Source organism: Balaenoptera borealis (assembly GCF_965194805.1).
Source record: "Balaenoptera borealis genome assembly, chromosome: 11".
NCBI classification, from domain to species: domain Eukaryota; kingdom Metazoa; phylum Chordata; class Mammalia; order Artiodactyla; family Balaenopteridae; genus Balaenoptera; species Balaenoptera borealis.
The window spans coordinates 13,464,523-13,482,374 of record NC_138868.1 but is presented as its reverse complement, the minus strand read 5'-3'; the positions used below and the strand labels follow the sequence as shown (position 1 = coordinate 13,482,374).

Here is a 17,852-nt window from a genome sequence, read left to right as displayed (position 1 = left end):
CAATAAACATTGGTGAAATGACGGTGAGCTTGTTCATTGCAAGCAATGGGCAAAAGATAAGGGTTAGTTATCTACTTTATATTATGTATTGGCTTTGTATTGCTGTGTAATGAATTGCCACAGATGTAGAGGTTGAAAACAATACATTTATTATCTCACAGTCCTATGTGTCGGGAGTCTGGCGTGGCTTAGCTGGGTCATCTACTCAGGATCTCATCAAGCAGTAATCAAGGTGGAAGGGGCTCCACAGTCTAACCTCTAGGCTCCACCAGGGAAGAATTAATTTCCAAGATCGTTCAAGTGGTTGGTAGAATTCATTTTCTTATGATTGTGTGACTGAGATTTCTGTTTTCTTGTTGGCTGTAAGCTGGGGCTACTGTTTACTAGAGGCTGCCCTCAATTTCTTGCCATGTGGCCTTCTGCATAAGCTCTCTCACAGGGAATTCCTGGTGGTCCAGTGGTTAGGACGTGGCGTTTTCACTGCCGGGGCCCGGGTTCGATCTCTGGTCTGGGAACTAAGGTCCCACAAGCCACCCTCTCACAACATGGCAGCTTCCTTTTTCCAAGCCAGTAACGGAGAGTGAATCTCTCTAGTGTGTGCTAGCAGGGCGGAACCTTATGTATATCATTGTAACTCTAATCACATTTGTCACATTCCCTTGGTTACAAGCAAGTCAAAGTTCCCACCTACACCCAGGGCATGTCCTCCACAATTAGCTATGTGACTAATTGAGAGTCTGCTGTGTACCAGGAACTATACCAGGCACTTTTCATTAATTATTTCATTTAATCCTCAAATTATCTTACGAGATGAATACTATGAAAGCTGTTTTACATATTTGGAAATTGAAGTTAAGCGAAATTGGTTTTGACTTGTTCAAGGTCCCCCACCAATACATGACAAATCTGGGATTCAAACTCAAGTTTGATCTTAAAATAACCTTCTATCTTTTAAACCTCACCTTTAAAATAGTTTGCCCCAGAAACATTTTAAAAAATTGTCCTCTTCTTCCTCATTCTGAAGAGTAACAACAGAAACAGGAAATACACATTCTTTGCTTCTTGGGTTCATATTTTCAATCACAGTCAGAATGAATTCTTCCTGTTAAGAGGGAATGTTCAGATAGAAGCTGGCCCTTCTAGGAAACATTATGTTGCAGAATTAGGGCAGGCTGCCAAAGCAGGGAATGAGCCCTGACCTGGATTTTCTCAATGCCATTAGAAAATAATTATAATAATACCTCATAGCTATATACTGAGTTATCAATTGCTGTCTCATTTTATTCTCGGTGTCCCTGTGAGTCATACAGGGCAGAGATTTTATATAGTGTAGAGTTTAGTCAATTTTGTATTTTGTATTAAGAACTTTACATTATTACATGAACTTTTCCCCCCATATTCTTATATTTTCTCCCTAAACATTATTTTAGATGGCTGCTTAATATTCAATTCAGTGGATCTCTCCTAGCTTAGTTTAAAATGTTTCCCTAATTTTGGCTATTTAGGTTTCTTCTTGTTTTTCACTATTATAAAAAGTATTGTGAGAAACATCTCTGATGGTCAAAAATATTCTCCCACACATATGCACACATGCTTAGGATAGAGTCCCAGAAAAGGGATGGCAGACAAGAGTCAGTCTCAAGGCTCTTGGTGCATACAGAGATGTGATTTTTTTTTTTAAGATTTATTTATTTAACTTATTTATTTTTGGCTGCGTCGAGTCTTTGTTGCGGCATGCAGGCTCTAGCTGAGGTACACGAGCTTAGTAGTTGTGGGGCACAGGCTCAGTTGTCCTGAGGCACGTGGGATCTTAGTTCCCTGATCAGGGATCGAACCGGCGTCCACCGCATTGTAAGGCAGATTCTTTACCACTGGACTACCAGGGAAGTCCCTAAAGATGTGATTATAACCACTACTTTTCAGGTGAGGAAACAGACAGAGTGAGACCTGCCCAAGTTCACGTGGTTCAAAAACGTACAGCTGAGACTTGGATCCCATTCTTCTGGTTCCTAGACTGATGTTCTTCCTCACAACTAGCTACTCACAGTGTGCTCCTGGGACCAGCAGCATTGGTAAACCCGGGAAGAACGTTAGAAATGCATTATCTCAGGCCCCACCCAAGATTCTGTGAATCAGAATCTGTGTTTGCCACCATCCTGAGATGCCTCTATATACATTAACGTTTGAGAGCACTGCTAACAACACGTCCTCCCCTGTAATCCTGTGAAATGCTTTAAAATGAGGCAAAACACCCCTGGGTTTGGGGTCACCAGTTTCTCCTCAGCTTTGAGATGTCTCTTTCACATTTCCTCAAGGGCTGCATGCAGTGTGCCCACCTCATGAAGGGATTTGTTAATTTCACTATAAAACCTCAGAATCTTTAACTGCATACTATCCCTGGATATGGCCAAACCCTCCTGCTCAGAACTATACAAATAGCACTTTGGAATAATTTTCAGTAAGTACCACGGTGAAGGAGAATGGGTATTTACACCAGGACTCCTGGTCCAGTTTCCACCATTAACAAGCTGGGTGACCCTGGAGAGCCTCTGAATCATTCTTTATTGAATTAGATACTGTGATGAGAACATGCTTTGTATATCGTAAGGCACTGGGCACATCTGTCGGGAGCCTATATTTAGACATCATCTTCCTTGTGAGAGAAATGAAGGTGTTTAGACCAGATGATCCTTGGGGCAAATATTCAGAGGACCAAATCCTTCTGAGAAAACCTGTTTTAGGTTGGATTCCACCTGTGCTCCCCAGGAATATAATGACAGGGAGATATGAGTCAAATCAGGATGGGTGAGAGTGAGAGCTTGTAGTAACTGATCTTCAAAGTTCCTCTTAAATCTAAAAGCGTATGACCTACCATTTCAACATGAAAAAAGAATGAGAATTCTAAAGGGTAAGCTGGGACGAAGTGAAAGAGTAGCATTGACATATATATACACCACCAAATGTAAAATAGATAGCTAGTGGGAAGCAGCTGCATAGCACAGGGAGATCAGCTCGGTGCTTTGTGACCACCTAGAGGGGTGGGATAGGGAGGGTGGGAGGGAGATGCAAGAGGGAGGGGATATGGGGATATATGTATACGTATAGCTGATTCACTTTGTTATACAGCAGAAACTAACACAACATTGTAAAGCAATTATACTCCAATAAATATGTTAAAAAAAAAAGAATGAGAATTCTAGCATCAGCTCAGTCATTTTATGCAGCTACCCGCTTTCATGAAAGAGAGAAGCTCTTCTATTCTTTAAGAATGTGGATTTATCTTGGGCATCCCTGGTGGTGCAGTGGTTAAGAATCCACCTGCCAATGCAGGGGACACGGGTTCGAGCCCTGGTCTGGGAAGATCCCACATGCCGCAGAGCAACTGAGCCCGTGCGCCACAACTGCTGAGCCTGCAAGTCACAACTACTGAGCCCACGAGCCTAGAGCTGGTGCTCCGCAACAAGAGAAGCCACCGCAATGAGAAGCCCGCGCACCACAACGAAGAGTAGCTCCCGCTCGCTGCAACTAGAGAAAGCCTGCACGCAGCAACGAAGACCCAACACAGCCAAAAATAAATAAATTAAAAAAAAAAGAATTTGGATTTATTTCAAGTCCCATTTCTGGGATTAAAGTATCAGTATTTCTTCTTGTATGTGATTCAATTAATTTCATTTGCCTTAAGTACATTAAGCAATCAGAGACCAGGCTCACATCTTCCCAATCAGATGTAATTACTGAAGTCACTGATCTTTGCTCTGTCTTCCTTTTTCCTCTCCACATATTACCTTTCTTAGAGGAAGGAAGTTAAAAGCTTTACATAGTCTCTCTGTTTTATAACAGCCTTTCTCAAACTTAGAGTTGAGTATCATTATGACTAAGTAAACAGCTCTGATTCAGCCCCTTGGAAAAACAGATAGTTAAAGGAATTTATATGTCACATGCGGCAGATTTCAAGAAATGGTCAATGATGGCCATTTACCCTGAACATCATGGTAATGTCTGCAGGAAAATGAACCCTATTTTTGAGACTAAAATCTAAAACTTTTCTTTTGTTTTAATGTATTTCATAATCTGTATAATAAATCAGATTATCTTTTTTTCTTAGAGCTCCTTTGATATGCATGGGGGTGTTAAATTGAGCTTTTTGATGTTGACAGGTTAGTATTTCTAAAATCCCCAGGTTCCAAGAGGGGGAAAAAAGGGAACAGAGAATATTTTGATTACTTTCAACCGCAGAATATTTGCACAAGGGTCTATTACTTAATGCCCTTTATTAGGTACGGATGGGAAATTAACCACTCATTCATTTTACACATATTTGGTAAAAGCTTGTTATGTGTCAGACACACTTAGAGATCCCAGGTGAAAGACATGGCTCCTGCCCTCAAGGAGCTTAGAGTGGAATGGTGCACTGGGTGATGGGATAAGGGTCCACACAGGATCCTACGAGATATCAAGGACAGAAAATTCCTCCTAAGGGCTTGAGGAAAGCTCCCTAGAAGAGATGTCCTGAGGGCTGAGGAGGAGATAGTGAGGGGGATGAGGGAGTGAAGGGTGTTTCAAGCAGAGGGAACAGCAAATGCAGAGGGAAAGGCAAATACAAAGTGCACAGGCAACTGAGAGGATGTCAAAGAATTAAGCATGACTGTATCGTGACAAGTATCTGGAAGGTTGGGAAAGATGCAGGAGTTGGAGCCAAGACACAATGAAGCACTTGCTGAAATAAATCTAGGCAGACTGAGCCAAAGTCTCCATTGTATAAAGATTTCAGAGAATTCCCTGGTGGTCCAGTGGTTAGGACTCCGTGCTCTCACTGACAGGGCTGGGTTCAATCCCTGGTCAGGGAACTAAGATCCCACAAGCTGCTGCATCGTGGTCAAAAAAAAAAAAAAAAAAAAAATTTCAGAGACTAGAGTTACTTTACAGATACTATAGAAATAATACCTGTTAGGTGTGAACTTTAGTTTGGAGAAGGTACCATATCAAGAAATCCATTGGCATTACTCCAAAGTAGAGATTATAATTCTTATCTTGCCTAGGCTTACTCTTTCTTTCTTCTCCTTTTTTTTTTTTTCTTTTTCTTTCCCCTGTTTGAGTGCAACTGCTTCATCTTTCTTTGCAAGAAAATAAAGTCTCAGCACAGGCAGTGTTTGATTCAGTGCTCATTTGATCTGGTTGATTCAGGAAACAGATGCATCCTCTTGGTCTCCACACAAATCATTGGGGTTTCTTTTTTTTTTTTTTTTTCTGGTTTCACCAAAGCCAGATCTATGTCTCCATCAGCACAGAGGAAAAAAGTAATTACTGAAGTATTAGTGTGATTATTATTTCCTGATATGAACTGCTGCATTCTTTACTAGTATCTGGTTCTCTCCCTAGGCAGGAGTTAGAAAATTTAAAAACAAACTCTTGTTGGACAAAGCCTATATTAATTATTTTTTAACCTTCTTTGCATTGGAGAACTCTTTGAAAATTTGATGAAAAAGATAAACCCTCTCCTCAGAAAAATTCATTTTCTCACACCTACACAATGCAACACAGTTTCAAGAGGTTCACAAACCTCTTGATGTCCCTGAGGACCCTTGAGGAAACTTAGACCCTGGTTATGAACTTCTGGTCTATACAGTCAAGAAAAAAAATGGAAGAACTGCTTTTTGAAATTGAACTGTGACAGTTGCCTGCTAATTCTGGCAGTACATTTTGGGAAGTCAGAATAAACCGGAATTATATTGGCCATATAGTTGCTCAAGCCTCTGCTACAACATTGATTCAGTGGGTGGACCTCAGCTTCCCCAATGTCCCCACCTCTCTGCTAACCCAAACACGAGTGAAGGTCCCAGAGGAGGAAGGGAAGAGGAAATCACTCAAGATTTTTAATTTTCTAAAATTATCACTCAAGACTTTTAATTTCCTAAAGTTAAGTCTCCTCGGCCTTGGAGTTAAAAGAAGACCTGGTTTTAATCTTAGCTCTACCACTTTCTGTTTATGTGATCTTGCCAAGCCATTTACATTTTTCGAGTATCAGCTTCCTCATCTGTAAAATGGGGATAATTTTAATAACTACCTCTCAGGGCTGTTCTGAGGACTTAGTGAGATAACAAGTGTGAAAGTATTTACCGGACATCTGGCTCATAGATGGTGCTTGACAAATGTTAACTGAAATTCAGTTCTCCTAGGGCAGAGTAAGACCTTTTAGAGACCCCTCAGTATTGAAAAAATTATGGTGGAGGACTTCGAGTTTCCTGTCTGGCATGTAAGGAGCTCAGAAATTGCTGCTTGGTCCTAACAACAAGTAAAAAGCTGAACAAACTGAAAACAAATCAACTTTTCTTAGATCTGTCAAAGAAATGAGGTCACAGGGCAAACCACTAGACAGATCAGTAGGTACCCAGATTCACAACTTAAGGGAGCAGAAACTACCAGGGGAACCAACATTGGGAAAACCTGTAATTGACAAATTGCTGGAGGCACAGTGCGGACAAATCTGAGAGTTAAAAACTCCAGGGGGATCTAGTCATAAGGGTCCTCCCCCACACTTTTGTACCAGTGTTCCTCACAGTGAATATCGGAAGCAAATACTCATATGTTCAGCAGGTGGAGGGGAAAAAGGAACCACTTTGAATATGCTAGAGCATTCTGTTCTTAACAAGGCCTGCCCTCAGGAGAAACTATTTCACCAGAGCTTAACCTACTGGGGTTTTATCAGAGCCTAATTTACCTTGGGGAAGGGAAATACCTAACTCTAGCCCCCTCTAGCCTTCTGTGTGGGAAAAGGGAAATACGTAACTCCAGCTCCTCCAGCCATCCTGGCCCGACTAAGACGGCAGGTGGGTGGCTTTTTAAAGCACTGGTGAAGTTCATAGTCCATGACCAAGTGGGATTTATTCCAGGCATGCAAGGCTGGTTCAACGCTTGAAAATCTACTAATGTAATCCATTACATCAACAGAATAAAGAAGAAAAAATCACATTATTATATGAATAGATGCAGAAAAAGCATTTGACAAAATCCAACATTCATTCATGATAAAAACTCTTGGCAACTAGGAACAGAAGGGAATGTCCTCAACTTGATAAAGAAAATCTACAAAAACCTACATCTAGTATACTTAATGGTTAGAGACTAGAAGCATTTCCACTAAGATCAGGAATAAGACGGGGATGTCCCCTCTCACCACTGTTTTTCAACATCATACTGGAAGTCCGAGTTAATGCAGTAAGACCAAAAAAAAAAAAAAGTGAAATAAAAGGTATACAGATAAGGAAGGAAGAAATAAAACTGTCTTTTTTAGCAGATGACGTGATTGTCTATGTAGAAAATCTAAAAGAATTGACCAAAAAAACTCACGGAACTAGTTAGTGATTATAGTAAGTGAATATCTTGATTATTGCAAGACATTAGGTAAATATAAAGAAGTCAATTGCTTTCCTCTATACCAGCAATAAACAAGTAGAATTTGAAATTAAAAAGATAATATCACTTGTAGAGCACCCCCAAACTGAAATACTTAGGCATAAACCTAGCAAAATATGTACAAAATTTATATGAGGAAAACAATGAAACTCTGATGAAAGAGATCACAGAAGAACTAAATAAATGGAGAGATATTCCATGGAAGGATAGGAAGACTCAATATTGTCAAGATGTCAGTTCTTCCCAGCTCAATTCAATGTAAGCCCAATCAAAATTCCAGCGAGTTATTTGTGGATAAAGACAAACTGATCCCAAAGTTTATATGGAAAGGCAAAAGACCCAGAACAGCTAACTTGATATTGAAGAAGAACAAAATTGGAGAACTGACACTGCCCAATTTCAAGACTTACTATAAAGCTACAGTAATGAATACAGTGTGGTATTGGTGAAAGAACAGACAAATAGATCAGTGGAACCGAAGAGAGAGCCCAGCTATAGACCCACATAAATATGGTCAATTGATCTTTGACAAATGAGCAAATTCAGTACAATGGAGCAAAGATAGTCTTTTCAAAAACTGGTTCTGGAACAACTGGACACCCACAGGCAATAAAATTAATCTAGACACAGACCTTACACCCTTCACAAATAGTTAACTCAAAATGGGTCATAAAGAAAAGAAATATAAAAACGTCACCATAGCCAGACGTGTAACACTTAAGAGCATTATTTTTTTGTATATGTTAGGAGTCAGTCTGTCTGGGATGTGGAGTTTTCCCTCAGTTCAGTATTTTAATTTAAAAAACTAGAAATTCATCAGAAGGAAAATAAGCAGACAAAAAAATGGATTATAGAACTAAATGTAAAATGCAACACTATAAAACTCCTAGAAGATAACACAGGAGAAAACCTAGATGACCTCGTGTATGGCAATGACTTTTTAGATATAACACTGAAGACATGCTTTATTAAAGAAATAATTTATCAGCTGAACTTCACTTAAATTAAAAACTTCTGCTCTGAGAAAGACACTGTCAAGAGAATGAGAAAACAAGCCACAACCTGGGAGAAAATATTTGCAAAAGACACATATTATAAAGGGTTTTATTCCAAAACATACAAGGAACTCTTAAAACTCAACAACCCAATTAAAAAATGGTCAAAAGACCAGAATAGACACTTCACCAAAGAAGATATACAGATGGTAAGTAAGTAAACATATGAAAAGATGTTCAGTAACATATGCTACAAGGAAATTGCAAATTAAGACAACAATGAGATACAACTACACACCTAGTAGAATGGCCAAAATTCAAAACACTGACAACAAAAATGCTGGTGAGGATGTGGAGCAACAGGAACTCTCATTCGTTCCTAGTGGGAATGAAACATGGTACAGTCATTTTGAAAGACAGTTTGGCATTTTCTTACAAAGCTAAACATTCTCTTAATATATGATCCATCAGTCATACTCCTTAGTATTTACCCAAATGAATTGAAAACTTATGTCCACACAAAAACTGCACATGAATGTTTATAGCAGCTTTTTTTTTTTAAACATCTTTATTAGAGTATAATTGCTTTACAATGGTGTGTTAGATTCTGCTTTATAACAAAGTGAATCAGCTATACATATACATGTATCCCCATATCTCCTCCCTCTTGCATCTCCCTCCCACCCTCCCTATCCCACCCCTCTAGGTGGTCACAAAGCACCGAGCTGATATCCCTGTACTATGCGGTTGCTTCCCACTAGCTATCTATTTTACATTTTGTAGTATATATAAGTCCATGCCACTCTCTCACTTCATCCCAGCTTACCCTTCCCCCTCCCCGTGTCCTCAAGTCCATTCTCTACGTCTGCGTCTTTATTCCTGTCCTGCCCCTAGATTCTTCAGAACCATTTTTTTTTTTTTTTTTTAGATTCCATATATATGTGTTAGCATACGGTATTTGTTTTTCTCTTTCTTACTTACTTCACTCTGTATGACAGACTAGGTCCATCCACCTCACTACAAATAACTCAATTTCGTTTCTTTTTATGGCTGAGTAATATTCCATTGTATATATGTGCCACATCTTCTTTATCCATTCATCTGTCAATGGACACAAGTTGCTTCCATGTCCTGGCTATTGTAAATAGAGCTTTGGAGCTTTTCAAATAATTGTCAGAACATGAAAGCAACCAAGATATCCTTCAGAATGTGAATGGATATATTGTGGTACATCTAGACAATGGAATATTATTCAGCTCTAGAAAGAAATGAGCTATCAAACCATGAAAAGACGTGGAGGAACCTTAAATTCATATTACTAAGTGAAAGAAGCCAATCTGAAAAGGCTACATACTATGATTCCAACTATATGACATTCTGAAAAAGGCAAAACTATGGAGACAGTAAAAGGATTAATGGTTGCCAGGAGTTGGGGGAAGGAAAAGGGGTGAATAGGCAGAGCACAGAGGATTTTTAAGGGAGTGAAACTATTCTGTACAATACTGCAGTGGTGGATACATGTCATTATATGTGTGTCCAAACCCATAGAATATACAACACCAAGAGTGAACCCTAATGTAAACTATGGACTTTGATAATGGTGTGTCAATATAAGTTCATTGATTCAATGTAAGTTCATCGATTGTAACAAATGTACCACTCTGGTGGGGATATTTTTTTTTAACGTTTTAAAAATGTTTATTATTTATTTATGGCTGCATTGGGTCTCCGTTGCCGTACGCAGGCTTCTCTCTAGTTGCGGCGAGCGGGGGCTACTCTTCGTTGCGGTGCGTGGGCTTCTCACTGCGGTGGCTTCTCTTGTTGCGGAGCACGGGCTCTAGGCACATGGGCTTCAGTAGTCGCAGCTCACGGGCTCTAGAGCACAGCCTCAGTAGTTGTGGTGCACGGACTTAGTTGCTCCGCGACATGTGGGATCTTCCCAGACCAGGGATCGTGTCCGCTGCATTGGCAGGCGGATTCTTAACCACTGCGCCACCAGGGAAGTCCCTCTGGTGGGGATATTGATTGTGGGGAGGTTGTGTTTGTATGAGGACAAGGGGGCATATGGGAACTCTGTACTTTCCACTGAATTGTGAACCTAAAACTGCTCTGAAAAGTAAAGTTTATTAATTAAAAAAAAAGCAAAAAAGAATCGTGTTCCACCTCCACTCCTACAAGTAATTTGAGCTAAGAACAACATATAATAAACAAACCTGGGCTTCCCTGATGGTGCAGTGATTAAGAATCCACCTGCCGGGCTTCCCTGGTGGCGCAGTGGTTGAGAATCTGCCTGCCAATGCAGGGGACACGGGTTCGAGCCCTGGCCTGGGAAGATCCCACATGCCGCGGAGCAACTAGGCCCGTGAGCCACAATTACTGAGCCTGCGCGTCTGGAGCCTGTGCTCCGCAACAAGAGAGGCCGCGATAGCGAGAGGCCCGCGCACCGCGATGAAGAGTGGCCCCCGCTTGCCACAACTAGAGAAAGCCCTTGCACAGAAATGAAGACCCAACACAGCCATAAATAAATAAATTAATTAAAACAAAAACAAAAAGAATCCACCTGCCAATGCAGGGGACACAGGTTCGATCCCTGGTCTGGGAAGATCCCACATGCCGCGGAGCAACTAAGTCCATGCACCACAACTACTGAGCCTGCGCTTTAGAGCCCGTGAGCCACAACTACTGAAGCCCACGCGCCTAGAGCCCGTGCTCTGCAACAAGAGAAGCCACTGCAATGAGAAGCCCGGGCACTGCAAGGAAGAGTAGCCCCCGCTCACCGAAACTAGAGAAAGCCTGCTCACAGCAACAAAGACCCAACACAGCCAAAAAAAACCCCACAAAAAAACATAATAAACGTAAGGGGAAATATTATTTTTTCTTATGATGGCATCAGAGCTTTTTAAAAAAATATGTCAAATTCTTTTTTTTTTTTTCATGTGTGTGTATGTGTGTTTGTGTGTGAGCCTGCCTTGCTGGTATCCCAGGAGCATGCTTCATCTTCCAGCTTGGTAACCCAAGCACTGAATTCCCCAAGTACACAGCCCAAGGTCATAATCAAGGACGTCAGGAAGGAAGACTTGACAGTGGGGGAGTGGGCATCATAGTCAGGTTCAGAGACACCAGAACAGTTTCTTCCGAGGGTTCATCGTCAGGACTCCTGCCCATGGGTCACTCCTGGGGTCAGGCTGCCCCTTCCCTCTCCCTGCATCCTCGTAGCAGCTGTATTAGTGGATCGAAAGTGCTCATACAACCCTGTATAGCCCACCCCTTGGATGTGTCAGTTATCTTACTTCTCAGGTGGCCTTTCTCTTTCTAAAGCAGAACTGAAATTTCACCTGGGCAGTCAGCTTGAGCAACCACAGAACTTTCATTTCCTTTTTATCGTAGGGAGAAAGTTCTGAACACTATTATTTCACCAAGAGAAATTGGGTGCTAGGAGAGTAGAGGCTGAGTGGGGGCTTGGTTCACACCTGTGGTTCCTAACCCAGCACTCACCTGGGGGAACTTGTGACGATGAAGGTTCCTGGCTCCACCCGAGGCCTACCCTGGGCAGGAGTTTGTCATTTCTTAAGTGTTCCTCAAGTGATTCTGGTGATCTTCTAGGCTAGAGAACCATTGGGGTAGAGAAGTAAATCTACCTGCCCAAGAGCATTCAGCCTTGGTCCCATGTTTCCTGTTTTAAAGTCTTTGATCACATCTCCCTTTCGCTGCTCCTTCCCATATTTGCACATACCTTTATTATGTCACTTATATGATATCATATGTGTTTTTTTTTTCCTTTACCAGATGAGCTCCTCAAGGCAGAGATCATGCCTTATTCATCTTTGTGTTTCCTGTTCCCAGGTTTGCCACTTATAGTTGAGAAGGTTGTTCACTCTGCACAAGAGCTTAGTGTGAGGGGTAAGCGGAGCTGTAAGTGATTCTGAAATCTAGCCTGACTCACCAAGTCATGAGCCCTGATTTTGACCTCTGAATGTCTAGAGGAGGGATGCCTTTTCTAATTGAATAAAGGTGCTCTATTGGCTATTACTGGCCCTGTCTGCACCTAGCAACACAAAAGCTAGTGTTTACTGAGCATCTATTCCAAGAAAGGCACAGAGTTTAGTATTTTGGGTAGAGAGTAGGTGATTAAGTCGTGTTTGTTAAATTGGATTAAAATCTTCTTCCTCATGTCTGGCTCTCATAATCTCCTCATTCTGCAAGGCCCTGCTGAATATCACTTCTAGGTGAAGTCTTCCTCCAGCCTCAGTTCATTGCCCCAATTCATTCCTCCTTGGAGACACAGCAGCACCTGGTTTATATCTCTAGAACAGCACTTTCTGTGGTCATACATTGGAGTTGGTGTATCCCACCGCCCAGTGAGCCCCTCATAGGCATGGGCTACCTTATTCAGCTCCTAGATCCTGGGTGTCTGGACATCATAATGAAGGTTTATTAAATGAATAATAACCCCACCCCCAAGTGGCCCTTTAGACTCTGGGTTTCACTGCATCATGTAAAGATACAGTAGCTTTCATCCCTATCACCTGAAATTGGGAGCAAAATTTCAGAAATTAGTGTTAATTCATCTCATTATATATATGTGTGACTATGTATATATATTATATATATGAATGTATATGTGTGTACATACACATGTATATTAACATCAGCTTTGTGGGCAACACTGGGCCAAGTTAAAGAGGTGATTGGCAGACAATTCTGCTGGTTGCTCATGCTCGAATGATATTTGAGTGTATGTATCAGGTTATAGCTGTGTGTCAGGAAGTCTGCATTTTGGTTTCATTGATGCAGTAGACAGTTCTGGAGTTGCCCCATGTCCGAGATTTAAAAATAAGCCCTGCCCTGGGCTAATCTTTCTCCCTTTTTCCAGGAGGGAGGTGCAGAAGAGGGGGGTGACTTCCATAATTGCATGAGTTCCTCCTCATTGATCTACATGGATCCTGAGATGTACAAATAATGTGGAACATGATAATAGGAAGTGAATCATACCCAATTATGGCCAAACTCGGGGATGTTGTTAGGAAAGCTCAGTGTCTACTTTCGGCACACCTTTATTTATTAGATTAACCTGACTGAGGCATATGGGCCTCTGGAAGTCAAAGGAAGCTCAGGATTCTTCTGTTTTTTGTAGCTCCTGATAAATGAAAATATGAAGAAGGTCTAAAGCAGTGTGATACAGGACTTCCCTGGTGGCGCCGTGGTTAAGAATCCGCCTGCCAATGCAGGGGGCACGGGTTCGAGCCCTGGTCCGGGAAGATCCCACATGCCGCAGAGCATCTAAGCCCGTGCGCCACAACTATTGAGCCTGCGCTCTAGAGCTCATGAGCCACAACTACTGAGCCCACATGCCACAACTACTGAAGCCCACGTGCCACAACTACTGAAGCCCACATGCCTATGCCTAGAGCCTGTGCTCCGCAATGAGAAGCCCACGCACTGCAACGAAGAGTAGCCCCCGCTCGCCACAACTAGAGAAAGCCTGCGCGTAGCAATGAAGACCCAACATAGCCAAAAATAAAAAAAATTTTTTAAACAAATAAATTCATTTAAAAAAAAGCAGTGTGATACATATTGTGGTATATTTAAAATGTTTACATTTAACAAATTAATATTTTTACCACAAAAATGTAATTTTATAATGTTATTCACAAGTTATTACAGAAATATAAAGCAATATTAATTCAAAGTAGACTCTAAGTGCCATAGTCCAGAATCAAGTGTAATTCCACTGGTGTAGCACAGTGACTCTAAGTGTAAGTTCTTTTGCAGATGATGCCAAAAGTGAATCTGAGGTTTTTGTCAGTGTAGGGATCTGGATTAATTGGCTCTCATCTCTTTCCCCAACTTGCCTAGTGTCAAAGAGAGAGCTTAAGGCATACTATAGGACCTGTTTATTGAATTAATGGACACTGAAGGTGCCAGGCATAGAGACTCTCACTGATGGATTCAAATTGCTGTGAGGGCATCAAAAAGGGTGCATTGGGCGGAGAAGCATGGGCAGTGTGAATGGAAACCCTGACCAGTAATTACGCACATTTGCTTGGTCTTCCACTGGAACTGCAAAATAAGGAGAACTTGTTTCAAATTCAGGCACAGTTGGGAAAGCACAGGATTGGTCTTAGAGAGTCATTGTGACTTTTGGACCAAGTCCAGTGCACCCAACTGCATTCTTGGGTAGCCTCTTCTCAAGTTAGACGTTACATACAGAGAAAGGATGTGCCGTGGCTATAGGATAGAGTTAATGAGGGCAGTTTTTCAGCAAATCAAATCCTTGTTTATGCACAATATTTCCTCCTTTGGATATGAAGTCATATGCTCTTCTGGGGCCCTAAGTCTACCAGAAGAGGTAGGGACACGAGGCAAAATTTGAGGACAAGTAGATGGAGAAAACCCTTATGAATGGTAGAATTTGTGGAACTGTCATCTTGGATAGCCCTAGGCTGAACCCTGATCCTGGTGTCAGAATGACCCATGACCCTGGCCAAAGATAAACATGAAGGGGGACTTCCCTGGCGGTCCAGTGGTTAGGATTCCGCACTTCCACTGCAGGGGGCAAGGGTTCAGTCCTTGGTCAGGGAATTAAGATCCCGCATGCCTGCGTGGAGCGGTCAAGAACAATTAATTAATTAATTAATTTTAAAAAATCAAGGGAAGAGAAGTTAATATTGCAGACAGGGATCAGCAAACTTCTTCTATAAAAGGTCAGAAATAGTATGTTAGTCTTTGTGTGCTATACCAGTGGTCCCCGAACTTTTTGGCACCGGGGACTGGTTTCATGGAAGACAGTTTTTCCACGGACGGGGGGTGGTGGTGGTGAGGATGGTTCAGGCGGTAATGCGAGCAATGGTTCAGGCGGTAATGCGAGCAGTGGTTCAGGCGGTAATGCGAGCAGTGGTTCAGGCGGTAATGCGAGCAGTGGTTCAGGCGGTAATGCGAGCAGTGGGGAGTGCTGGGGAGCGGCAGGTGAAGCTTCACTTGCTCGCCCGCCGCTCACCTCCTTCTGTACTGGTCAGTGGCCCGGGTGTTGGGGACCCCTGTGCTATACAACCTCTGTTGCAACTACTGAGCTCTGCTGTTGTAGCATGAAAGCAAGTGAATGTGCGTGGCTGTGTTCCAATGAAATTTTATTTCCGAAAACAGGTGGCCGTAGGTTTGGCCCACGGACCATAGTTTGCTAACCCTTACTCTGGACTACCGCAAGCAGAAAATTGTGTGTCTTCAAGAAATATCAAGTCTAAAATATGATCAAAGAGCACTTTTGACTCTATAAAAGGGAGCCCTAGACTAAGTGAGCTTGAATCTCAGATCTATTATTTATAAGTTGTGGGACTTTGGGAAAAAACACGTAACTTCTCTCATCTTCACGTTTCTCATTTGTCAGACGGAGATTGTAAAACCAGCTTCGCCTACCCCACGATTATTGGGATGCTCAAACAAACTGTAATGAATCAGCGGAAAGAAGCTCTTATTAGTACTAGTATAGAATTGCAGAAACACCTGTTGCTTTAAAGACTAAAGCTCCTTCATGGAGGAGGTGGTGTTTTTTCACCCATCATCGAGTCTTTGGTAGCCACCACATATTGGCACTCAGAATAAATTTATTGACTTTATAAATGAAACAGATGAAATATTTCCTTCTTTCAAATCAGTGTGGTATTATTCGAATAGACTGGACAAATAGAAGCCCACAGTGAAATAATTTGAAACCAGGACATGAGCCATTTAAAATTTGAAGTTTAGCTACGCTTGGGGAGTATTTCTGGACGAAGTTGCCTAAACAACTTTGGACACGTAGAGAAGAGCTCCCATCAGGATATTACATACACATTTCCAACTGCACTCAGATATATTGGAAGTGTTCCATAATCAAGGGAGGGTTTTCCCTCAGGCCTTTAAAAATTTCTCATCAGTAATATCCTCATCACAAGAGAATCCCGACTGAGTACCCCTGGGACAGCCACTAGTTTCAACACTTGTATCCCGTGGCTGGACATGACCATGTGCACAAACTCCTCAGACTCATGATACCAGCTTGTTAAGCAAGTCAGGGGTCTGTTTGGTGTTTTACAGATATGTCATTGCCAAAATAAAGGCTCAAGATAACAATCTGTTATGAATACTACTGATGCCAATAAAAAGAAAATGAACAATGTTTCCTTCATTGCTTTTTCCACCAAGCAGTCAAATTGAGAGGCTTCATTCATTACAGCTGTAGATAATCACACTAAAGAGAAAAGCTGTTTCATCAAGTTAGGGGAAATGTGAACAACTTCAAGTGAATTAGAGTGTTCTTTCTAAAGCCAGTTTATAGGAAGAATCAGGATCATAACTTAACTGTTGAAACAATTTTGTCCATGTGTGTTTTTCCTTCCTATTGTAAACCTGAGGAAAATGTGACAAGGTTTGCTTTTAACATGTTCACATATGTGCCTGGTTAATGTCTTAAATCAAGAGATAAACCTTTGTATTTCCAGGGATAAAAACTTAATACACCTGGCACTCACATAAATGTGCTGAGTGAATCCATAAATGAACCAATGATTCTAGTATTTAAAAAAAAAAAAAAGAAAATGAAGCGAAAACCTTATGCTCGTATGTCATGGCTGTATCCTAGCCCCACTGTCTTTCCATTTTGGAGGCAGCAGTGAACAGTGGAAAGAGCACGAGCTTTGGAGCCCGCCAGACTTGCGTTAAGATCACGATGATAGCATGTTCGAGATTCGTGGCCTTGAATGGTTTACTTAATCTCAGTTTTACATCTCAAGGTTATTGTGAGAATAAGATGGATCAATGTAAACAAAAGTACCTAATGCAGTGCTGCTGGGATCCAGTCTTGGGTGGGAGTGGAGAAACATTCTGAGAACTGGGGGCGTTCTTGCTGGCTGGGTAGCCTCCCCCGAAGGGAGCTATGACAATGAACTTCTTCCAGGGCTTTGCCTTCTGCCCATGATAGGTAGGGTCAATGAAGATGAAAAACGTTCCTGATCAGGGTATGATGTGGGGGAAAGGTTCCTGGACAATCTTAAAAGAAGTGACCAAAAGACTAACGGGCAGGAAGAGGCCCTGGGTGACCATCCCAGAGAAAAGAGCCACCACGAATGACCCTTTTGTTCTTTTCCTTTTAACATTTCCATCTGTTAGCTTGTATAATAAGGGTTTGTCTGCATCGAATATGATGCAGTTGCTTTGGGTAGCAAGTTGAGAGGGTGGTGTACTGGTTGGGAGAGAAGGCTTTAGAACTAGACTACTTGCTGGGAAGATTAGTCAGGTTCTCTGAGTCTCCACTGCCTTATTCCTGAGGATTATAGTCTTCATTCTCCACTCGCTGTGTTTTCTCCCTGCTTTCTGGCTTCTGCTTACACAGAGATTCTGCCCGCACATCCCTGTAGTTCACTCAGGGCTGTAAGGCTAATTACTGAGGTCTCTGGGTAGAACTGCTCA

General features: G+C 41.7%; 1 long non-coding RNA gene across 5 annotated transcripts in view; it reads left to right on the top strand.

Moving 5' to 3' along the window:
* The window catches only part of LOC309605460, a 78,441-nt gene that overhangs the window by 27,897 nt on the left and 32,692 nt on the right, over positions 1-17,852 (top strand). Inside the window, exon 3 of one of the 5 annotated variants that reach the window (XR_014231366.1) lies at positions 13,543-15,249. The exons of the other annotated variants lie outside the window; for them this stretch is intronic. This is a non-coding gene — a long non-coding RNA (uncharacterized lncRNA). Of the gene's footprint in view, positions 1-13,542; positions 15,250-17,852 lie in introns of those variants that run through there. 5 annotated transcript variants of the gene reach the window in all.